Source organism: Rhinoderma darwinii, chromosome 3 (assembly GCF_050947455.1).
Source record: "Rhinoderma darwinii isolate aRhiDar2 chromosome 3, aRhiDar2.hap1, whole genome shotgun sequence".
Classification (NCBI taxonomy): domain Eukaryota; kingdom Metazoa; phylum Chordata; class Amphibia; order Anura; family Rhinodermatidae; genus Rhinoderma; species Rhinoderma darwinii.
Window position 1 is genome coordinate 418,320,712 of NC_134689.1, and position 25,179 is coordinate 418,345,890.

Sequence of the window (25,179 nt, forward strand, 5' to 3'; positions counted from 1 at the left end):
CTGCATGAAACACGCACTCCTCTCATGCTCACTGCCCCCTTCCCCACTATACATTGCACCCAAATCACTGAATCCCACTCCATCTGTACATTGGAGCCATGTCACCCGGTCTATGTATACGGACCCTAGTCAATGTATGTAATCATGCCCTGCTCACTGCATGTCACCTTTTATATTGCACCCAGTCACTGTATAAACTATCTATGTACTGAATCCATTGAATGTCACCCTGTCCCTTCAGCTGGTCAAAACATGCAGCTCTGTACTCTGCACCCAGTCACTGCATGCCCCACTTCTGCACTGCATGCCCCCCTTCTACACTGCAACCAGCCACTGCATGCCCCTTCTACACTGCACCCAGTCACTGCATGTCCCCCTTCTACACTGCACCCAGCCACTGCATGCCCCTTCTACACTGCATGCCCCCTTCTGCACTGCACCCAGCCACTGCATGCCCCCTTCTACACTGCACCCAGCCACTGCATGTTCCCCTTCTACACTGCACCCAGCCACTGCATGCCCCCTTCTACACTGCACCCAGCCACTGCATGTCCCCCTTCTACACTGCACCCATCCACTGCATTTCCCCTTCCACACTGCACCCAGCCACTGCATGCCCTCTACACTGCACCCAGTCACTGCATGTCCCCCTTCTACACTGCACCCAGCCACTGCATGCCCCCTTCTACACTGCACCCAGCCACTGCATGTCCCCCGTCTACACTGCACCCAGCCACTGCATGCCCCCTTCTACACTGCACCCAGCCACTGCATTTCCCCCTTCTACACGGCACCCAGCCACTGCATGTCCCCCCTTCTACACTGCACCCATCCACTGCATGCCCCTTCTACACTGCACCCAGCCACTGCATGTCCCCCTTCTACACGGCACCCAGCCACTGCATTTCCCCTTCCACACTGCACTTAGCCACTACATGCCCTCTACACTGCACCCAGCCACTGCATGCCCCCTTCTACACTGCACCCAGCCACTGCATGCCCCCTTCTACACTGCACCCAGCCACTGCATGCCCCTCTACACTGCATGACCCCCTTCTACACTGCATGACCCCCTTCTACACTGCACCCAGTTACTACATGCCCCTCTACACTGCATGACACCCTTCTACACTGCACCGTCACTACATGTCTCCCCTCTACACTGCATGTCCCCCCTCTACACTGCATGTCCCCCCTCTACACTGCACGTCACACTGTCTACATATATAGTGCATTGTATATCCCCCATCTGCAGTTATTACAGGACACGCCGGGCTGTAGTACGAGACATTAACCTCTTCAGTCCTGCGCAGTCACACAAATCCAGCATTACACACAGATTAACCCCCTGCACACCGGCCCTCCCCCAACAACATTAACCCTATTGAGGAAGGAGAGCAGCGACATGCTTAGAGCTCTGCAGCGCTCCCGGTCCCTTTAAACCCCGGCATTTAAATCCCCTCAGTCCCTTTAAAGTTGCAGCCGGCGCCGGTCTCCAGCCACACATCCCCCCAGCCTGCTTTTACCTGCATGTGATCTCTTCTAGTGACGACCCCTCATTTATTCTTCCATCCACAGAATAATAATTCCCAAAGTCCGGAGGAGAGCGACGTCCTGGAGCGGCCGCAGTCACTGATAATATATCGTGTAGTATAATAACATAATGGACAGTATAATGCCCGTGCCCCGGTGTCTGTCTCCTCCTCTCCTCTCTTTCACACTCTGCCTTTCTCTCTCTCTCTTTTTTCCAGTCTGTATTCAAACAAAGAAAGCTCCCCTCCCCCCAGTCTATGTCTCTCCTCCCCCCCCCCCTCCGGAACACCAGCCTCGCTCTCACCGCCCCATCCCTCCTCCTCTCCCATCACAGCCCCCTCCTCTCCAGCCTGTCCTCACTGACATCCTGTGCCCTACACTCCCTGCCCTCTCGTGCCACCTCAGACCCTCCCCCTGAAGGGTGACAGATAGAAAAGAGGGAGACGACCTCTATAACTGCAGGGCGACATATTGAAGGAAGAAGCCATGACTGCACCCCTTCCAGGGTGATATTTCTACAAGGAACTGTGTGACTCTGACACTCCTCCTGCAGGGTGATACATATAGAAGAGAGCTATGAGACTACTCCTCCTCCTGCAGGGTGATACATACATAAGAGAGCTATGAGTCTACTCCTCCTCCTGCAGGGTGATACATATAGAAGAGAGCTATGAGACTACTCCTCCTCCTGCAGGGTGATACATACATAAGAGAGCTATGAGTCTACTCCTCCTCCTGCAGGATGATATATATAGAAGAGAGCTATGAGTCTACTCCTCCTCCTGCAGGGTGATACATATAGAAGAGAGCTATGAGTCTACTCCTCCTCCTGCAGGGTGATATATATAGAAGAGAGCTATGAGTCTACTCCTCCTCCTGCAGGGTGATATATATAGAAGAGAGCTATGAGACTCCTCCTCCTCCTGCAGGGTGATATATATAGAAGAGAGCTATGAGACTACTCCTCCTCCTGCAGGGGGATACATATAGAAGAGAGCTATGAGACTACTCCTCCTCCTGCAGGGTGATATATATAGAAGAGAGCTATGAGACTACTCCTCCTCCTGCAGGGTGATACATATAGAAGAGAGCTATGAGTCTACTCCTCCTCCTGCAGGGTGATACATATAGAAGAGAGCTATGAGACTACTCCTCCTCCTGCAGGGTGATACATATAGAAGAGAGCTATGAGACTACTCCTCCTCCTGCAGGGTGATACATATAGAAGAGAGCTATGTGTCTACTCCTCCTCCTGCAGGGTGATACATATAGAAGAGAGCTATGAGTCTACTCCTCCTCCTGCAGGATGATACATATAGAAGAGAGCTATGAGACTACTCCTCCTCCTGCAGGGTGATATATATAGAAGAGAGCTATGAGTCTACTCCTCCTGCAGGGTGATATATATAGAAGAGAGCTAGGAGTCTACTCCTCCTCCTGCAGGGTGATATATATATAGAAGAGAGCTATGTGTCTACTCCTCCTCCTGCAGGGTGATATATATAGAAGAGAGCTATGAGACTACTCCTCCTCCTGCAGGGTGATATATATATATAGAAGAGAGCTATGAGTCTACTCCTCCTCCTGCAGGGTGATATATATAGAAGAGAGCTAGGAGTCTACTCCTCCTCCTGCAGGGTGATATATATATAGAAGAGAGCTATGTGTCTACTCCTCCTCCTGCAGGGTGATACATATAGAAGAGAGCTATGAGTCTACTCCTCCTCCTGCAGGGTGATATATATAGAAGAGAGCTAGGAGTCTACTCCTCCTCCTGCAGGGTGATATATATATAGAAGAGAGCTATGTGTCTACTCCTCCTCCTGCAGGGTGATATATATAGAAGAGAGCTATGAGTCTACTCCTCCTCCTGCAGGGTGATATATATAGAAGAGAGCTATGAGACTACTCCTCCTCCTGCAGGGTGATACATATAGAAGAGAGCTATGAGACTACTCCTCCTCCTGCAGGGTGATATATATAGAAGAGAGCTATGAGACTACTCCTCCTCCTGCAGGGTGATACATATAGAAGAGAGCTATGAGACTACTCCTCCTCCTGCAGGGTGATACATATAGAAGAGAGCTATGAGTCTACTCCTCCTCCTGCAGGGTGATATATATAGAAGAGAGCTATGAGTCTACTCCTCCTCCTGCAGGGTGATACATATAGAAGAGAGCTATGAGTCTACTCCTCCTCCTGCAGGGTGATATATATATAGAAGAGAGCTATGAGTCTACTCCTCCTCCTGCAGTGTGATACATATAGAAGAGAGATATGAGACTACTCCTCCTCCTGCAGGGTGATATATATATATAGAAGAGAGCTATGAGTCTACTCCTCCTCCTGCAGGGTGATACATATAGAAGAGAGCTATGAGTCTACTCCTCCTCCTGCAGGGTGATACATATATAGAAGAGAGCTATGAGTCTACTCCTCCTCCTGCAGGGTGATACATATATAGAAGAGAGCTATGAGACTACTCCTCCTCCTGCAGGGTGATATTTATAGAAGAGAGCTATGAGACTACTCCTCCTCCTGCAGGGTGATATATGTATAGAAGTGAGCTATGAGTCTACTCCTCCTCCTGCAGGGTGATACATATAGAAGAGAGCTATGAGACTACTCCTCCTCCTGCAGGGTGATATATATATAGAAGAGAGCTATGAGTCTACTCCTCCTCCTGCAGGGTGATATATATAGAAGAGAGCTATGAGTCTACTCCTCCTCCTGCAGGGTGATATATATAGAAGAGAGCTATGAGTCTACTCCTCCTCCTGCAGGGTGATACATATAGAAGAGAGCTATGAGTCTACTCCTCCTCCTGCAGGGTGATATATATAGAAGAGAGCTATGAGTCTACTCCTCCTCCTGCAGGGTGATATATATATATATAGGAGAGCTATGAGTCTACTCCTCCTCCTGCAGGGTGATATATATAGAAGAGAGCTATGAGTCTACTCCTCCTCCTGCAGTGTGATACATATAGAAGAGAGATATGAGACTACTCCTCCTCCTGCAGGGTGATATATATATATAGAAGAGAGCTATGAGTCTACTCCTCCTCCTGCAGGGTGATACATATAGAAGAGAGCTATGAGTCTACTCCTCCTCCTGCAGGGTGATACATATAGAAGAGAGCTATGAGTCGACTCCTCCTCCTGCAGTGTGATACATATAGAAGAGAGATATGAGACTACTCCTCCTCCTGCAGGGTGATACATATAGAAGAGAGCTATGAGACTACTCCTCCTCCTGCAGGGTGATACATATAGAAGAGAGATATGAGACTACTCCTCCTCCTGCAGGGTGATACATATAGAAGAGAGCTATGAGTCTACTCCTCCTCCTGCAGGGTGATACATATAGAAGAGAGCTATGAGTCTACTCCTCCTCCTGCAGGGTGATATATATAGAAGAGAGCTATGAGTCTACTCCTCCTCCTGCAGGGTGATATATATATAGAAGAGAGCTATGAGTCTACTCCTCCTCCTGCAGGGTGATATATATAGAAGAGAGCTATGAGTCTACTCCTCCTCCTGCAGGGTGATACATATAGAAGAGAGCTATGAGTCTACTCCTCCTCCTGCAGGGTGATACATATAGAAGAGAGCTATGAGACTACTCCTCCTCCTGCAGGGTGATATATATAGAAGAGAGCTATGAGACTCCTCCTCCTGCAGGGTGATATATATATATATAGAAGAGAGCTATGAGACTATTCCTCCTCCTGCAGGGTGATACATATAGAAGAGAGCTATGAGACTCCTCCTCCTCCTGCAGGGTGATACATATAGAAGAGAGCTATGAGTCTACTCCTCCTCCTGCAGGGTGATATATATATAGAAGAGAGCTATGAGACTACTCCTCCTCCTGCAGGGTGATACATATAGAAGAGAGCTATGAGTCTACTCCTCCTCCTGCAGGGTGATACATATAGAAGAGAGCTATGAGTCTACTCCTCCTCCTGCAGGGTGATATATATAGAAGAGAGCTATGAGACTACTCCTCCTCCTGCAGTGTGATACATATAGAAGAGAGATATGAGACTACTCCTCCTCCTGCAGGGTGATACATATAGAAGAGAGCTATGAGACTACTCCTCCTCCTGCAGGGTGATACATATAGAAGAGAGCTATGAGACTACTCCTCCTCCTGCAGGGTGATACATATAGAAGAGAGCTATGAGTCTACTCCTCCTCCTGCAGGGTGATACATATAGAAGAGAGCTATGAGTCTACTCCTCCTCCTGCAGGGTGATATATATAGAAGAGAGCTATGAGACTACTCCTCCTCCTGCAGTGTGATACATATAGAAGAGAGATATGAGACTACTCCTCCTCCTGCAGGGTGATACATATAGAAGAGAGCTATGAGACTACTCCTCCTCCTGCAGGGTGATACATATAGAAGAGAGATATGAGACTACTCCTCCTCCTGCAGGGTGATACATATAGAAGAGAGCTATGAGTCTACTCCTCCTCCTGCAGGGTGATACATATAGAAGAGAGCTATGAGTCTACTCCTCCTCCTGCAGGGTGATATATATAGAAGAGAGCTATGAGACTACTCCTCCTCCTGCAGGCTGATATATATAGAAGAGAGCTATGAGACTACTCCTCCTCCCGCAGGGTGATACATATAGAAGAGAGCTATGAGACTACTCCTCCTCCTGCAGGGTGATATATATATATAGAAGAGAGCTATGAGTCTACTCCTCCTCCTACAGGGTGATATATACATATAGAAGAGAGCTATGAGACTACTCCTCCTCCTGCAGGGTGATACATATAGAAGAGAGCTATGAGGCTACTCCTCCTCCTGCAGGGTGATACATATAGAAGAGAGCTATGAGACTACTCCTCCTCCTGCAGGGTGATATATATAGAAGAGAGCTATGAGACTCCTCCTCCTCCTGCAGGGTGATACACATAGAAGAGAGCTATGAGTCTACTCCTCCTCCTGCAGGGTGATATATATAGAAGAGAGCTATGAGACTACTCCTCCTCCTGCAGGGTGATACACATAGAAGAGAGCTATGAGTCTACTACTCCTCCTGCAGGGTGATATATATAGAAGAGAGCTATGAGACTACTCCTCCTCCTGCAGGGTGATACATATAGAAGAGAGCTATGAGTCTACTCCTCCTCCTGCAGGGTGATACATATAGAAGAGAGCTATGAGTCTACTCCTCCTCCTGCAGGGTGATATATATAGAAGAGAGCTATGAGACTACTCCTCCTCCTGCAGGGTGATACATATAGAAGGGAGATATGAGACTACTCCTCCTCCTGCAGGGTGATACATATAGAAGAGAGCTATGAGACTACTCCTCCTCCTGCAGGGTGATACATATAGAAGAGAGATATGAGACTACTCCTCCTCCTGCAGGGTGATACATATAGAAGAGAGCTATGAGTCTACTCCTCCTCCTGCAGGGTGATATATATATAGAAGAGAGCTATGAGTCTACTCCTCCTCCTGCAGGGTGATATATATAGAAGAGAGCTATGAGTCTACTCCTCCTCCTGCAGGGTGATACATATAGAAGAGAGCTATGAGTCTACTCCTCCTCCTGCAGGGTGATATATATAGAAGAGAGCTATGAGTCTACTCCTCCTCCTGCAGGATGATATATATAGAAGAGAGCTATGAGTCTACTCCTCCTTCTGCAGGGTGATACATATAGAAGAGAGCTATGAGACTACTCCTCCTCCTGCAGGGTGATATATATAGTAGAGAGCTATGAGACTACTCCTCCTCCTGCAGGATGATATATATAGAAGAGAGCTATGAGTCTACTCCTCCTTCTGCAGGGTGATACATATAGAAGAGAGCTATGAGACTACTCCTCCTCCTGCAGGGTGATATATATAGAAGAGAGCTATGAGACTCCTCCTCCTGCAGGGTGATATATATATATAGAAGAGAGCTATGAGACTATTCCTCCTCCTGCAGGGTGATACATATAGAAGAGAGCTATGAGACTCCTCCTCCTCCTGCAGGGTGATACATATAGAAGAGAGCTATGAGTCTACTCCTCCTCCTGCAGGGTGATATATATATAGAAGAGAGCTATGAGACTACTCCTCCTCCTGCAGGGTGATACATATAGAAGAGAGCTATGAGTCTACTCCTCCTCCTGCAGGGTGATACATATAGAAGAGAGCTATGAGTCTACTCCTCCTCCTGCAGGGTGATATATATAGAAGAGAGCTATGAGACTACTCCTCCTCCTGCAGTGTGATACATATAGAAGAGAGATATGAGACTACTCCTCCTCCTGCAGGGTGATACATATAGAAGAGAGCTATGAGACTACTCCTCCTCCTGCAGGGTGATACATATAGAAGAGAGCTATGAGACTACTCCTCCTCCTGCAGGGTGATACATATAGAAGAGAGCTATGAGTCTACTCCTCCTCCTGCAGGGTGATACATATAGAAGAGAGCTATGAGTCTACTCCTCCTCCTGCAGGGTGATATATATAGAAGAGAGCTATGAGACTACTCCTCCTCCTGCAGTGTGATACATATAGAAGAGAGATATGAGACTACTCCTCCTCCTGCAGGGTGATACATATAGAAGAGAGCTATGAGACTACTCCTCCTCCTGCAGGGTGATACATATAGAAGAGAGATATGAGACTACTCCTCCTCCTGCAGGGTGATACATATAGAAGAGAGCTATGAGTCTACTCCTCCTCCTGCAGGGTGATACATATAGAAGAGAGCTATGAGTCTACTCCTCCTCCTGCAGGGTGATATATATAGAAGAGAGCTATGAGACTACTCCTCCTCCTGCAGGCTGATATATATAGAAGAGAGCTATGAGACTACTCCTCCTCCTGCAGGGTGATACATATAGAAGAGAGCTATGAGACTACTCCTCCTCCTGCAGGGTGATATATATATAGAAGAGAGCTATGAGTCTACTCCTCCTCCTACAGGGTGATACACATAGAAGAGAGCTATGAGTCTACTACTCCTCCTGCAGGGTGATATATATAGAAGAGAGCTATGAGACTACTCCTCCTCCTGCAGGGTGATACATATAGAAGAGAGCTATGAGTCTACTCCTCCTCCTGCAGGGTGATACATATAGAAGAGAGCTATGAGTCTACTCCTCCTCCTGCAGGGTGATATATATAGAAGAGAGCTATGAGACTACTCCTCCTCCTGCAGGGTGATACATATAGAAGAGAGATATGAGACTACTCCTCCTCCTGCAGGGTGATACATATAGAAGAGAGCTATGAGACTACTCCTCCTCCTGCAGGGTGATACATATAGAAGAGAGATATGAGACTACTCCTCCTCCTGCAGGGTGATACATATAGAAGAGAGCTATGAGTCTACTCCTCCTCCTGCAGGGTGATACATATAGAAGAGAGCTATGAGTCTACTCCTCCTCCTGCAGGGTGATATATATAGAAGAGAGCTATGAGACTACTCCTCCTCCTGCAGGCTGATATATATAGAAGAGAGCTATGAGACTACTCCTCCTCCTGCAGGGTGATACATATAGAAGAGAGCTATGAGACTACTCCTCCTCCTGCAGGGTGATATATATATAGAAGAGAGCTATGAGTCTACTCCTCCTCCTACAGGGTGATATATACATATAGAAGAGAGCTATGAGACTACTCCTCCTCCTGCAGGGTGATACATATAGAAGAGAGCTATGAGGCTACTCCTCCTCCTGCAGGGTGATACATATAGAAGAGAGCTATGAGACTACTCCTCCTCCTGCAGGGTGATATATATAGAAGAGAGCTATGAGACTCCTCCTCCTCCTGCAGGGTGATACACATAGAAGAGAGCTATGAGTCTACTCCTCCTCCTGCAGGGTGATATATATAGAAGAGAGCTATGAGACTACTCCTCCTCCTGCAGGGTGATACACATAGAAGAGAGCTATGAGTCTACTACTCCTCCTGCAGGGTGATATATATAGAAGAGAGCTATGAGACTACTCCTCCTCCTGCAGGGTGATATATATAGAAGAGAGCTATGAGACTACTCCTCCTCCTGCAGGGTGATATATACATATAGAAGAGAGCTATGAGACTACTCCTCCTCCTGCAGGGTGATACATATAGAAGAGAGCTATGAGACTACTCCTCCTGCAGGGTGATACATATAGAAGAGAGCTATGAGACTACTCCTCCTCCTGCAGGGTGATATATATAGAAGAGAGCTATGAGTCTACTCCTCCTCCTGCAGGTTGATATATATATATAGAAGAGAGCTATGAGTCTACTCCTCCTCCTGCAGGGTGATACATATATATAGAAGAGAGCTATGAGTCTACTCCTCCTCCTGCAGGGTGATATATATAGAAGAGAGCTATGAGTCTACTCCTCCTCCTGCAGGGTGATACATATAGAAGAGAGCTATGAGTCTACTCCTCCTCCTGCAGGGTGATACATATAGAAGAGAGCTATGAGACTCCTCCTCCTCCTGCAGGGTGATACATATAGAAGAGAGCTATGAGTCTACTCCTTCTCCTGCAGGGTGATACATATAGAAGAGAGCTATGAGACTACTCCTCCTGCAGGGTGATATATATAGAAGAGAGCTATGAGACTCCTCCTCCTCCTGCAGGGTGATACATATAGAAGAGAGCTATGAGTCTACTCCTTCTCCTGCAGGGTGATACATATAGAAGATAGCTATGAGTCTACTCCTCCTCCTGCAGGGTTATATATAAAGAAGAGAGCTATGAGTCTACTCCTCCTCCTGCAGGGTGATACATATAGAAGAGAGCTATGTTTCTACTCCTCCTCCTGCAGGGTGATACATATAGAAGAGAGCTATGAGTCTACTCCTCCTCCTGCATGGTGATACATATAGAACAGAGCTATGAGTCTACTCCTCCTGCAGGGTGATATATATAGAAGAGAGCTATGAGACTAGTCCTCCTCCTGCAGGGTGATACATATATAGAAGAGAGCTATGAGACTACTCCTCCTCCTGCAGGGTGATACATATATAGAAGAGAGCTATGAGTCTACTCCTCCTCCTGCAGGGTGATATATATAGAAGAGAGCTATGAGTCTACTCCTCCTCCTGCAGGGTGATACATATATAGAAGAGAGCTATGAGTCTACTCCTCCTCCTGCAGGGTTATATATATAGAAGAGAGCTATGAGACGACTCCTCCTCCTGCAGGGTGATATATATAGGAGAGAGCTATGAGACTACTCCTCCTCCTGCAGGGTGATACATATAGAAGAGAGCTATGAGTCTACTCCTCCTCCAGCAGGGTGATACATATAGAAGAGAGCTATGAGACTACTCCTCCTCCTGCAGGGTGATACATATAGAAGAGAGCTATGAGTCTACTCCTCCTCCAGCAGGGTGATACATATAGAAGAGAGCTATGAGTCTACTCCTCCTCCTGCAGGGTGATATATATATATAAGAGAGCTATGAGTCTACTCCTTCTCCTGCAGGGTGATATATACAGAAGAGAGCTGTGAGACTACTCCTCCTCCTGCAGGGTTATATATATATATAAGAGAGCTATGAGACGACTCCTCCTCCTGCAGGGTGATACATATATAAGAGAGCTATGAGTCTACTCCTCCTCCTGCAGGGTGATATATAGAAGAGAGCTATGAGACAACTCCTCCTCCTGTAGGGTGATACATATAGAAGAGAGCTATGAGACTACTCCTCCTCCTGCAGGGTGATATATATATAGAAGAGAGCTATGAGTCTACTCCTCCTCCTGCAGGGTGATATATATAGAAGAGAGCTATGAGTCTACTACTCCTCCTGCAGGGTGATACATATAGAAGAGAGCTATGAGACGACTCCTCCTCCTGCAGGGTGATATATATAGAAGAGAGCTATGAGTCTACTCCTCCTCCTGCAGGGTGATATATATAGAAGAGAGCTATGAGTCTACTCCTCCTCCTGCAGGGTTATATATATAGAAGAGAGCTATGAGACGACTCCTCCTCCTGCAGGGTGATATATATAGAAGAGAGCTATGAGTCTACTCCTCCTCCTGCAGGGTGATATATATAGAAGAGAGCTATGAGACTACTCCTCCTCCTGCAGGGTGATATATATAGGAGAGAGCTATGAGACTACTCCTCCTCCTGCAGGGTGATACATATAGAAGAGAGCTATGAGTCTACTCCTCCTCCAGCAGGGTGATACATATAGAAGAGAGCTATGAGTCTACTCCTCCTCCAGCAGGGTGATACATATAGAAGAGAGCTATGAGTCTACTCCTTCTCCTGCAGGGTGATATATACAGAAGAGAGCTGTGAGACTACTCCTCCTCCTGCAGGGTTATATATATAGAAGAGAGCTATGAGACGACTCCTCCTCCTGCAGGGTGATACATATAGAAGAGAGCTATGAGTCTACTCCTCCTCCTGCAGGGTGATATATATATATAGAAGAGAGCTATGAGCCTACTCCTCCTCCTGCAGGGTGATATATAGAAGAGAGCTATGAGACTACTCCTCCTCCTGCAGGGTGATATATATAGAAGAGAGCTATGAGTCTACTCCTCCTCCTGCAGGGTGATATATATAGAAGAGAGCTATGAGTCTACTCCTCCTCCTGCAGGGTGATATATATAGAAGAGAGCTATGAGTCTACTACTCCTCCTGCAGGGTGATACATATAGAAGAGAGCTATGAGACGACTCCTCCTCCTGCAGGGTGATACATATATAGAAGAGAGCTATGAGTCTACTCCTCCTCCTGCAGGGTTATATATATAGAAGAGAGCTATGAGACGACTCCTCCTCCTGCAGGGTGGTATATATAGGAGAGAGCTATGAGACTACTCCTCCTCCTGCAGGGTGATACATATAGAAGAGAGCTATGAGTCTACTCCTCCTCCAGCAGGGTGATACATATAGAAGAGAGCTATGAGACTACTCCTCCTCCTGCAGGGTGATATATATAGAAGAGAGCTATGAGTCTACCCCTCCTCCTGCAAGGTGATACATATAGAAGAGAGCTATGAGTCTACTCCTCCTCCAGCAGGGTGATACATATAGAAGAGAGCTATGAGTCTACTCCTCCTCCTGCAGGGTGATATATATATATAAGAGAGCTATGAGTCTACTCCTTCTCCTCCAGGGTGATATATACAGAAGAGAGCTGTGAGACTACTCCTCCTCCTGCAGGGTTATATATATAGAAGAGAGCTATGAGACGACTCCTCCTCCTGCAGGGTGATACATATATAAGAGAGCTATGAGTCTACTCCTCCTCCTGCAGGGTGATATATAGAAGAGAGCTATGAGACTACTCCTCCTCCTGTAGGGTGATATATATAGAAGAGAGCTATGAGTCTACTCCTCCTCCTGCAGGGTGATATATATAGAAGAGAGCTATGAGTCTACTCCTCCTCCTGCAGGGTGATATATATAGAAGAGAGCTATGAGTCTACTACTCCTCCTGCAGGGTGATACATATAGAAGAGAGCTATGAGACGACTCCTCCTCCTGCAGGGTGATATATATAGAAGAGAGCTATGAGTCTACTCCTCCTCCTGCAGGGTGATATATATAGAAGAGAGCTATGAGTCTACTCCTCCTCCTGCAGGGTTATATATATAGAAGAGAGCTATGAGACGACTCCTCCTCCTGCAGGGTGATATATATAGGAGAGAGCTATGAGACTACTCCTCCTCCTGCAGGGTGATACATATAGAAGAGAGCTATGAGTCTACTCCTCCTCCAGCAGGGTGATACATATAGAAGAGAGCTATGAGTCTACTCCTTCTCCTGCAGGGTGATATATACAGAAGAGAGCTGTGAGACTACTCCTCCTCCTGCAGGGTTATATATATAGAAGAGAGCTATGAGACGACTCCTCCTCCTGCAGGGTGATACATATAGAAGAGAGCTATGAGTCTACTCCTCCTCCTGCAGGGTGATATATATATATAGAAGAGAGCTATGAGCCTACTCCTCCTCCTGCAGGGTGATATATAGAAGAGAGCTATGAGACTACTCCTCCTCCTGCAGGGTGATATATATAGAAGAGAGCTATGAGTCTACTCCTCCTCCTGCAGGGTGATATATATAGAAGAGAGCTATGAGTCTACTCCTCCTCCTGCAGGGTGATATATATAGAAGAGAGCTATGAGTCTACTACTCCTCCTGCAGGGTGATACATATAGAAGAGAGCTATGAGACGACTCCTCCTCCTGCAGGGTGATATATATAGAAGAGAGCTATGAGTCTACTCCTCCTCCTGCAGGGTGATATATATAGAAGAGAGCTATGAGTCTACTCCTCCTCCTGCAGGGTGATATATATAGAAGAGAGCTATGAGACTACTCCTCCTCCTGCAGGGTGATACATATAGAAGAGAGCTATGAGTCTACTCCTCCTCCTGCAGGGTGATATATATAGAAGAGAGCTATGAGTCTACTCCTCCTACTGCAGGGTGATACATATAGAAGAGAGCTATGAGTCTACTCCTCCTACTGCAGGGTGATACATATAGAAGAGAGCTATGAGTCTACTCCTCCTCCTGCAGGGTGATACATATAGAAGAGAGCTATGAGTCTACTACTCCTCCTGCAGGGTGATATATATAGAAGAGAGCTATGAGTCTACTCCTCCTCCTGCAGGGTGATATATATAGAAGAGAGCTATGAGTCTACTCCTCCTCCTGCAGGGTGATATATATAGAAGAGAGCTATGAGACTACTCCTCCTCCTGCAGGGTGATATATATAGAAGAGAGCTATGAGTCTACTCCTTCTCCTGCAGGGTGATACATATAGAAGAGAGCTATGAGACTACACCTCCTCCTGCAGGGTGATATATATAGAAGAGAGCTATGAGACTACTCCTCCTCCTGCAGGGTGATACATATAGAAGAGAGCTATGAGTCTACTCCTCCTCCTGCAGGGTGATATATATAGAAAAGAGCTATGAGACTACTACTCCTCCTGCAGGGTGATATATATAGAAGAGAGCTATGAGTCTACTCCTCCTCCTGCAGGGTGATACATATAGAAGAGAGCTATGAGTCTACTCCTCCTCCTGCAGGGTGATACATATAGAAGAGAGCTATGAGTCTACTCCTCCTCCTGCAGGATGATATATATAGAAGAGAGCTATGAGTCTACTACTCCTCCTGCAGCGTGATACATATAGAAGAGAGCTATGAGACTACTCCTCCTCCTGCAGGGTGATACATATAGAAGAGAGCTATGAGACTACTCCTCCTCCTGCAGGGTGATACATATAGAAGAGAGCTATGAGTCTACTCCTCCTCCTGCAGGGTGATACATATAGAAGAGAGCTATGAGACTACTCCTCCTCCTGCAGGGTGATACATATAGAAGAGAGCTATGAGACTACTCCTCCTCCTGCAGGGTGATATATATAGAAGAGAGCTATGAGACTACTCCTCCTCCTGCAGGGTGATATATATAGAAGAGAGCTATGAGTCTACTCCTCCTTCTGCAGGGTGATATATATAGAAGAGAGCTATGAGACTACTCCTCCTCCTGCAGGGTGATATATATAGAAGAGAGCTATGAGTCTACTCCTCCTCCTGCAGGGTGATACATATAGAAGAGAGCTATGAGTCTACTCCTCCTCCTGCAGGGTGATACAGAAGAGAGGTATGAGTCTACTCCTCCTCCTGCAGGGTGATACATATAGAAGAGAGCTATGAGTCTACTCCTCCTCCTGCAGGGTGATATATATAGAAGAGAGCTATGAGACTACTCCTCCTCCTGCAGGGTGATACATATATAGAAGAGAGCTATGAGTCTACTCCTCCTCCTGCAGGGTGATATATATAGAAGAGAGCTATGAGTCTACTCCTCCTCCTGCAGGGTGATATATATATAGAAGAGAGCTATGAGTCTACTCCTCCTCCTGCAGGGTGATACATATAGAAGAGAGCTATGAGTCTACTCCTCCTCCTACAGGGTGATATATATAGAAGAGAGCTATGAGACTACTCCTCCTCCTGCAGGGTGATACATATAGAAGAGAGCTATGAGACTACTCCTCCTCCTGCAGGGTGATATACATAGAAGAGAGCTATGAGTCTACTCCTCCTCCTGCAGGGTGATCTATATAGAAGAGAGCTATGAGTCTACTCCTCCTCCTGCAGGGTGATACATATAGAAGAGAGCTATGAGTCTACTCCTCCTCCTGCAGGGTGATACATATAGAAGAGAGCTATGAGTCTACTCCTCCTCATGCAGGGTGATACATATAGAAGAGAGCTATGAGTCTACTCCTCCTCCTGCAGGGTGATATATATAGAAGAGAGCTATGAGTCTACTCCTCCTCCTGCAGGGTGATACATATAGAAGAGAGCTATGAGTCTACTCCTCCTGCAGGGTGATACATATAGAAGAGAGCTATGAGTCTACTCCTCCTCCTGCAGGGTGATACAGAAGAGAGGTATGAGTCTACTCCTCCTCCTACAGGGTGATACATATAGAAGAGAGCTATAAGTCTACTCCTCCTCCTGCAGGGTGATACATATAGAAGAGAGCTATGAGACTACTCCTCCTCCTGCAGGGTGATATATATAGAAGAGAGCTATGAGACTACTCCTCCTCCTGCAGGGTGATATATATAGAAGAGAGCTATGAGTCTACTCCTCCTCCTGCAGGGTGATATATACAGCAGAGAGCTATGAGTCTACTCCTCCTCCTGCAGGGTGATATATATAGAAGAGAGCTATGAGACTACTCCTCCTCCTGCAGGGTGATATATACAGCAGAGAGCTATGAGTCTACTCCTCCTCCTGCAGGGTGATACATATAGAAGAGAGCTATGAGTCTACTCCTCCTCCTGCAGGGTGATACATATAGAAGAGAGCTATGAGTCTACTCCTCCTTCTGCAGGGTGATACATATAGAAGAGAGCTATGAGACTACTCCTCCTCCTGCAGGGTGATATATATAGAAGAGAGCTATGAGACTACTCCTCCTCCTGCAGGATGATACATATAGAAGAGAGCTATGAGACTACTCCTCCTCCTGCAGGGTGATATATATAGAAGAGAGCTATGAGTCTACTCCTCCTCCTGCAGGGTGATACATATAGAAGAGAGCTATTAGACTACTCCTCCTCCTGCAGGGTGATATATATAGAAGAGAGCTATGAGTCTACTCCTCCTCCTGCAGGGTGATACATATAGAAGAGAGCTATGAGTCTACTCCTCCTCCTGCAGGATGATATATATAGAAGAGAGCTATGAGTCTACTCCTCCTCCTGCAGGGTGATATATATAGAAGAGAGCTATGAGTCTACTACTCCTCCTGCAGGGTGATACATATAGAAGAGAGCTATTAGACTACTCCTCCTCCTGCAGGGTGATATATATAGAAGAGAGCTATGAGTCTACTCCTCCTCCTGCAGGGTGATACATATAGAAGAGAGCTATGAGTCTACTCCTCCTCCTGCAGGATGATATATATAGAAGAGAGCTATGAGTCTACTCCTCCTCCTGCAGGGTGATACATATAGAAGAGAGCTATGAGACTCCTCCTCCTCCTGCAGGGTGATATATATAGAAGAGAGCTATTAGACTACTCCTCCTCCTGCAGGGTGATACATATAGAAGAGAGCTGAGAGTCTACTCCTCCTCCTGCAGGGTGATACATATAGAAGAGAGCTATGAGCCTACTCCTCCTCCTGCAGGGTGATATATATATATATAGAAGAGAGCTATGAGACTACTCCTCCTCCTGCAGGGTGATATATATAGAAGAGAGCTATGAGTCTACTCCTCCTCCTGCAGGGTGATCTATATAGAAGAGAGCTATGAGACTACTCCTCCTCCTGCAGAGTGATATATATAGAAGAGAGCTATGAGTCTACTCCTCCTCCTGCAGGGTGATACATATAGAAGAGAGCTATGAGACTACTCCTCCTCCTGCAGGGTGATACATATAGAAGAGAGCTATGAGTCTACTCCTCCTCCTGCAGGGTGATACATATAGAAGAGAGCTATGAGTCTACTCCTCCTCCTGCAGGATGATATATATAGAAGAGAGCTATGAGTCTACTCCTCCTCCTGCAGGGTGATATATATAGAAGAGAGCTATTAGACTACTCCTCCTCCAGCAGGGTGATATATATATAGAAGAGAGCTATGAGTCTACTCCTCCTCCTGCAGGATGATACATATAGAAGAGAGCTATTAGACTACTCCTCCTCCTGCAGGGTGATATATATAGAAGAGAGCTATGAGTCTACTCCTCCTCCTGCAGGATGATACATATAGAAGAGAGCTATGAGACTACTCCTCCTCCTGCAGGGTGATATATATAGAAGAGAGCTATGAGTCTACTCCTCCTCCTGCAGGGTGATATATATATAGAAGAGAGCTATGAGACTACTCCTCCTCCTGCAGGGTGATATATATAGAAGAGAGCTATGAGTCTACTCCTCCTCCTGCAGGGTGATATATATAGAAGAGAGCTATGAGTCTACTCCTCCTCCTGCAGGGTGATATATGTAGAAGAGAGCTATGAGACTACTCCTCCTGCAGGGTGATACATATAGAAGAGAGCTATGAGTCTACTCCTCCTCCTGCAGGGTGACAGTGACCCGCTAGTTGAGTGGTAATTTCTCGTTACCCTCGGTTATGTAGCCCTGTGACTTGCGCTGCGTGTGACACACATAACCTGTCTGATGTGTAACACGCCTGTGTTTGGAGGGTGTAACCCGTTCAGTGTGGGAGGTGACGCCTTCAGGATCAACACAGCCTTGATTACAGAGTTCACAGTGACAACAGAGCGGCAGCAGTTACGGGGTGCACACGCGCGTGCTCACCCTCCGGCTGGCTGTATATACATCCAGTACCCAGTGTGCATATACTCGGGGCGGCGCACAGCTGTGTACAGGTTCTGGCACACGGCCCAGTCCCCTCTCTCCTGCTTATTACATAACATCTGGAATGTGTCCTCACCTCACCCCTCACACCGCACCTCCCTCCTCAGCCCTGACCTCCCCTCCTGAGGTGTGAGGGAAGGGGGAGTTAGAGGTGTGCACGGAGGAGGGGGGTCCAGATGTGAGGATGAGAGGGGGGGGGTAGGACTGCTCTGCGGCTATAGTAAATTGTTCTGTTTTTTTTCTGCAAAGAATAAGCGGAGATTTGCAGGAATTACCAGGACAGCTGGCGCTTTCTCTTACATACACCCGGATACGCCAGGCTCAGACTAGGAGCCATACACTGAATGCCACACTTCACCCACTTCCATAGCTATAATGCCATGTTTGCTCCAGTTCCGCTGTCCATAGAAGGGAATGAAATACCCAAAATTTGCACAACTTAAGTTGCAATGTGTCGGACGCTGCATCGTACGGCGCGTTTGTTAAGTATTTTCCGCAAGTATTTTGGTGCGTGTAATTGTACAACGTGTTGTAATGCAGAACTACCTGGCGTTTCCGAGATACTCTAGACTTGGGAAGTCCAAACTGAGATGAATAGAATATTTAATGACCAACTGCAGAGATCAAAGCTACGAGGAGCTATAGGAGACTCCTAAAAGTTTGGACAAACCCATCTGGTTTGTCAGGTCCCCCTCCTACCAACTTGGTGAGAGATTTTGCTGGCTAGTTCCCTCCAATCAGCCATAAGGTTTTTGCTGACGACAAGAAACACATTGTGTAAATTTTCCGTGGTTTACAGTGGATGGCGGTCGTTCGTCAATGACAAGTGTAGCCTGCAGTTCTAGGCCTTAGCTAGAAAGAAAAAAAAAGTCCCGACTGGCGAATTCCCTATATTAATCATACCCTAAGGCTGGCCATACACTCATTCAGCAATTCTTCCCGATCCCCCATACACATGAATGCTCCACTCGGCCGAGTGTGCATCTATTTTGAATGGGGACAGGGTAGTAAGCGGCTACAAGACACCTCTGGCAATGGCTTATCTCTCCCAGAACAGGTTCGGGCACGTTGAAATCCAACTGCCTGATCCCTCCCTCGGTATCTGCCGTCAGGAGTGAGTCTGGGAGCCCCCATACACATTAGATGGTCGGCCGATCCTGCCATAATCAGCCGATATTAAAGGGGTATGCCCAAAATCATAAATAATCGCCTATCCAAAGGATAGGTGATACATTTATGATTGCTGGGGTCCCGAAACCCCAGCTTCTCCTCACTGCTCAAGTGAGGAGGACATTGAATGAAGCGGTGGTCATGCAAGCAGGCTGCCGCTCCAGTCAGAGTCTAATGGGAATGACGGAAACAGCCGAGTACAGTGCTCGGCTGTTTCCGATATTCATTTAGAAGGTGAATGAAGTGGCGGGCGCATGCTAGACTGCTGTTCAAGCTCCAAGTCACTGGGGGGGCTGCAGTGAGGTTGATCTGTGGGTTCAGGACCCCTGTTTTCACGATCAGCCATGGGACCACCAGCGATCAGAAAATTAGTGCTTATCCTGTGGATAGTTGATCATTTATGATTTTGGGAATACCCCTTTAATCTAATATGTATGGCCACCTTAAGACCGTATTTAAAAAGTAGTCAAACGAAAAACAACTGGCCTTCGACATTAAGCTGCTGTCAGCACATTCCGCCTGTGGGGGCTGTCAGACAAATATTCTAAATCTACGAGCAGCTGTGGTTTATCCGACACAAAGCATCCCGCGAGCAGATGAGCATCTACAAGACTACACTATCTATTTTCTTGACATTTGTACCTTTGCTGCACCTCAAGTCAACTCAACATGAACGAAATTCACCATCAGGAGTGGTCTCCAGGTTGGACAACGATGGTGTTTTTAGTCCTCATGTGCAAGGCAGATGTTTTTTCACCTGGCGAAGCTCTGTTTGTCGGCAGCATGAAAAAGTTTCTTGTTCTCCGAGGGCAGCGGAGATGACAAGGTCTGAAAACAGAATTGTTAATTCTGTTGGACGCCCATCTTGAATATATTCATTTTCGGTACTAAATGAATCATAGATATGAACTGGAAGTCAAACATTTCAGCCATCTGAAGATCAGTCGAACGCAAGTGTTCACGTCTGTGTAGATGAAAGAGTGGTGGCTCCAGTGCCGGCTTACATCAGGAATAGCAATACTGATTGGCCATAGAGGTTTCCCATAGGACGTAACAGTTGTCGGACCCGGCCGAACTGGATAGATCGGTTGATAGTTATCGAAGGTCTATGGGTGGCTTAAAAGGAATCTTTGTTCTTAATTTTTTAGGCAAAACCGAACAAGTATCACATACTAAAGAGGTGGTATGGTCCAAAATAAGGAGAGTTGGATCTTTCTATATTTTCAGGTTTTCGAACAGCACTACGACATCTTAAACAGCCACGAATGTCGCAAGTAACTCGGAGAGGGGTAGCTCTTCCACATAGGGTTCCCGGCAAAACAGAATGGGCTTGACTGCATGCTATGTGGTCCATTTGACTTTCCTGTGTATGGTGAACAAATTTAAAATTATTATTAGTGTCAAATTTCCTTGCCACTAAAGAACGGCCGTACAATTCCCAATTCGAAGACCGTTCGACTACCAAATCCTGAAGGACGTAGTTAATGAGCCATCCCAAACATGCATGAAAATCTTCCAACATCTTGGAAAATCTGTGTGTAATGAGCCAGATAGAAAAAGGAAGGACGCTGCTCACCTTCCACACATCGAGATTTCAGAAGACCTAGTAATATGTTGTAGGCTTATAGTGGAGGCTGGGTGAACGCGCTATTCCACCAGCAAAGGATTAGCCCAGAAGAACGAGAAACGTTGGAAAGCGGCAACTGGCAAAACAATCGTTACTGCTGAGAGGTATAAATCACAATGGTTATAGTTCAAGGTACGAATGTGTATTGGTTTCAGAGGGGAAAAAACCCAAAAACAACTGTTCAGTTGCCGCATGACTCGGACTGACTCCCCAGCCTCAGCATCAGCACTTCTCGCAGGATCTTTTACGTACCGTGATGCAGTTTATTGGCCGAACGAGTTACTGTCGGTCTGTAGTATTCCTCTTCCATGGTACTAATGTAGGCAGGATCTCTACCACAAGGCCACTCTTGACCTCGCCCAGTCTTTGTATTTCCAGACTACACTTTGTGCCTGGTTTTAATGTCCCTTTCGGTCAGTCCTAAACTGCCGCCACTTTCCAAATTTGTATTTGGACCATCCACTTGGTCAGATCCTGTTCGATAAGTCAAGTGTTGTAGGACCTTAGTGGAAGCTGGGTGAACCCTATTCCACCCACAGAGGATTAGTCCGGAATAACGATAATCTTTAGAAACCGGCAAACGCTCGATCATCTGCTGGTCGTATAGTTTAAAAAAAGTAAAAGACTATCGTTGTCAGCAGCACATCTCCCTCTATAAACAGAGAGACACGCTGCCGACATGATAATAATGGATGGGGACGAGCGATCGGAGTAACGAACACTCGTCCCCATCCATAGCTCCATGTGAGAGGAGCAAGCAAGCGCCGATCAACGATGTCTCATGTCTGACCAACTTCGTGTTCACAGTTGGTCTGCGAAGGTCGTTGTAAAAACAACAAAATCGCCAATCGACCTCTCCCTTGATCTGTGATCTGGGATTGGATTCTCCCTTGATCTGTAACCTGGGCTTGGATTCTCCCTTGATCTGTAACCTGGGCTTGGCTTCGGCCCTGATCTGTAACCTGGGCTTGGCTTCGGCCCTGATCTGTAACCTGGGCTTGGCTTCGGCCCTGATCTGTAACCTGGGCTTGGCTTCGGCCCTGATCTGTAACCTGGGCTTGGCTTCGGCCCTGATCTGTAACCTGGGCTTGGCTTCGGCCCTGATCTGTAACCTGGGCTTGGCTTCGGCCCGGATCTGTAACCTGGGCTTGGCTTCGGCCCGGATCTGTAACCTGGGCTTGGCTTCGACCCGGATCTGTAACCTGGCCCATATTGATGGGGTTGAACATCTGTCACTTGGCTCTTACAACTTTCTATGTATTGCTAACGACTGCATCTGGGATTGGATTCTCCCTTGATCTGTAACCTGGGCTTGGATTCTCCCTTGATCTGTAACCTGGGCTTGGCTTCAGCCCTGATCTGTAACCTGGGCTTGGCTTCGGCCCTGATCTGTAACCTGGGCTTGGCTTCGGCCCGGATCTGTAACCTGAGCTTGGCTTCGGCCCGGATCTGTAACCTGGGCTTGGCTTTGGCCCGGATCTGTAACCTGGGCTTGGCTTTGGCCCGGATCTGTAACCTGGGCTTGGCTTCGGCCCGGATCTGTAACCTGGGCTTGGCTTCGGCCCTGATCTGTAACCTGGGCTTGGCTTCGGCCCGGATCTGTAACCTGAGCTTGGCTTCGGCCCTGATCTGTAACCTGGGCTTGGCTTCGGCCCTGATCTGTAACCTGGGCTTGGCTTCGGCCCGGATCTGTAACCTGGGCTTGGCTTCGGCCCGGATCTGTAACCTGGGCTTGGCTTCGGCCCTGATCTGTAACCTGGGCTTGGCTTCGGCCCTGATCTGTAACCTGGGTTTGGCTTCGGCCCGGATCTGTAACCTGGGCTTGGCTTCGGCCCGGATCTGTAACCTGGGCTTGGCTTTGGCCCCGATCTGTAACCTGGGCTTGGCTTCGGCCCCGATCTGTAACCTGGGCTTGGCTTCGGCCCGGATCTGTAACCTGGGCTAGGCTTCGGCCCGGATCTGTAACCTGGACCTGGCTTCGGCCTTGATCTGTAACCTGGGCCATATTGATGGGGTTGAACATCTGTCACTTGGCTCTTACAACTTTTAATGTATTGCTAACGACTGCACAAGACAACGACCTGAAGAAATCCAACAAGTCAGATCAAATTTTTCATACATTTGTATTTGGTCGGCATCAGACATGATCTTTCAGGTCACGAAATAAGGCAGACCGACAGCAATAAGTGGTTGAAGTCTCATTATAGACCACAAAAATAAAATCACTCGTGTACGGCTACAACTGGACACCTCGTGCTTCCAATAAGATGGATCTTCAGTGACTGAAGAGCTACACTGCTCCTTCAATTTGGGAATCAATGAGGGTCCGATAACATCTTCGGATGTGCGTCATTGAGGCTTGGAATATTCTTCTCTAAACTCCTGGTCTTTTTATTTTAAGTTTTTACTGTACTTCTATTTTAAGTCATAAAATATGACAAAATGTTTTTAAACAAGGCCTGTGGAACGTGCGGTCATGAAGGTATTTCTAGGTAGAATTATATTTAGAAAGATTACTAGTAGTCAAGGCTTTATTATTCACCTCCAACCTGCCTGGGGGGGGGGGGGGGGCCTCACACATGACATTTGCCGTGCATGAAAATATGCTGCGGAAAATTACAATGAATGCCTATGGGAAAAATATTCCGCAACTCCGACAGATCTCTCTAGTTCTTGAGTTGCGGGATATTTTTCTCATAGTGTAGTTTTCCGCTGCGGAGATACAAGGCAAATACGCCACGTGTAAATGCACCCTTAAGAGACCCGCCAGTATGTAAACATATATACATGACGGCTTTTCTTCAAGGCACGGTTTTACAGCTCAACCAAACATCAGTGAATGTCACCTCTACGTTCGGAGTTATTGATTCACACTTGTTCTTTGTTTCTTACTACTGTATGCGGATTTCACCATCTCCACCACAAAATGTGGTCTAGTTTCTGTTCTCAACAAAAAGTGAAAATATTCAATGCTACATTTAAAGCAGCTGTTCCATGCGTAATCTTCAGGATTCACATATTTACACAATTTAACAGATCATATATAGGCACAATTTACATAAAAAGGTGATCTTAAGTTACACCGTGTATTTTAGCCCAGAGCTGTATTCACAATTCTCCTGGTTTCCACTGGAAACAGACAAGTTTGTAGACATACACACCCTTGCCAGATTAGCAGAGCTCCTATAGTGCAGGGGGCAGTTTTTCCTACAACAGATTAATATACAGGTTCTGGTGTAAAGAGGACAATTCTTAAAATGCAAACCACCAGAGCAAGCTCTGTGCAGACACTGAACAAGCAGGTGATGTTGGAAAGTTGAGCCCTGAAGACATGTGAGTGCAGCTCTGGAGTATAATACAGGATGTAACTCAGGATCAGTACAGGATATGTAATGTAATGTTTGTACACAGTGACTCCACCAGCAGAATAGTGAGTGCAGCTCTGGAGTATAATACTGGATGTAACTCAGGATCACTACAGGATAAGTAATGTAATGTATGTACACAGTGACTCCACCAGCAGAATAGTGAGTGCTGCTCTGGAATATAATACAGGATATAACTCAGGATCAGTACAGGATAAGTAATGTAATGTATGTACACAGTGACTCCACCAGCAGAATAGTGAGTGCAGCTCTGGAGTATAATACAGGATATAACTCAGGATCAGTACAGGATAAGTAATGTAATGTATGTACACAGTGACTCCACCAGCAGAATAGTGAGTGCAGCTGTGGAGTATAATACAGAATGTAACTCAGGATCAGTACAGGATAAGTAATGTAATGTATGTACACAGTGACTCCACCAGCAGAATAGTGAGTGCCGCTCTGGAGTATAATACAGGATGTAACTCCGGATCAGTACAGGATAAATAATGTAATGTATGTACACAGTGACTCCACCAGCAGAATAGTGAGTGCAGCTCTGGAGTATAATACAGGATGTAACTCAGGATCAGTACAGGATAAGTAATGTAATGTATGTACA

At 46.6% G+C, this 25,179-nt stretch overlaps 1 protein-coding gene across 6 annotated transcripts in view; it reads right to left on the minus strand.

Annotated features, from left to right (window-relative positions):
- KDM6B (lysine demethylase 6B) overlaps positions 1-25,179 on the minus strand; it is a 145,707-nt gene that overhangs the window by 82,190 nt on the left and 38,338 nt on the right. For 2 of the 6 annotated variants that reach the window (XM_075859256.1, XM_075859254.1), the window contains exon 1: positions 1,527-1,760. The exons of the other annotated variants lie outside the window; for them this stretch is intronic. The gene's annotated coding sequence lies outside the window, so the exon portion shown is untranslated. Of the gene's footprint in view, positions 1-1,526; positions 1,761-25,179 lie in introns of those variants that run through there. 6 annotated transcript variants of the gene reach the window in all.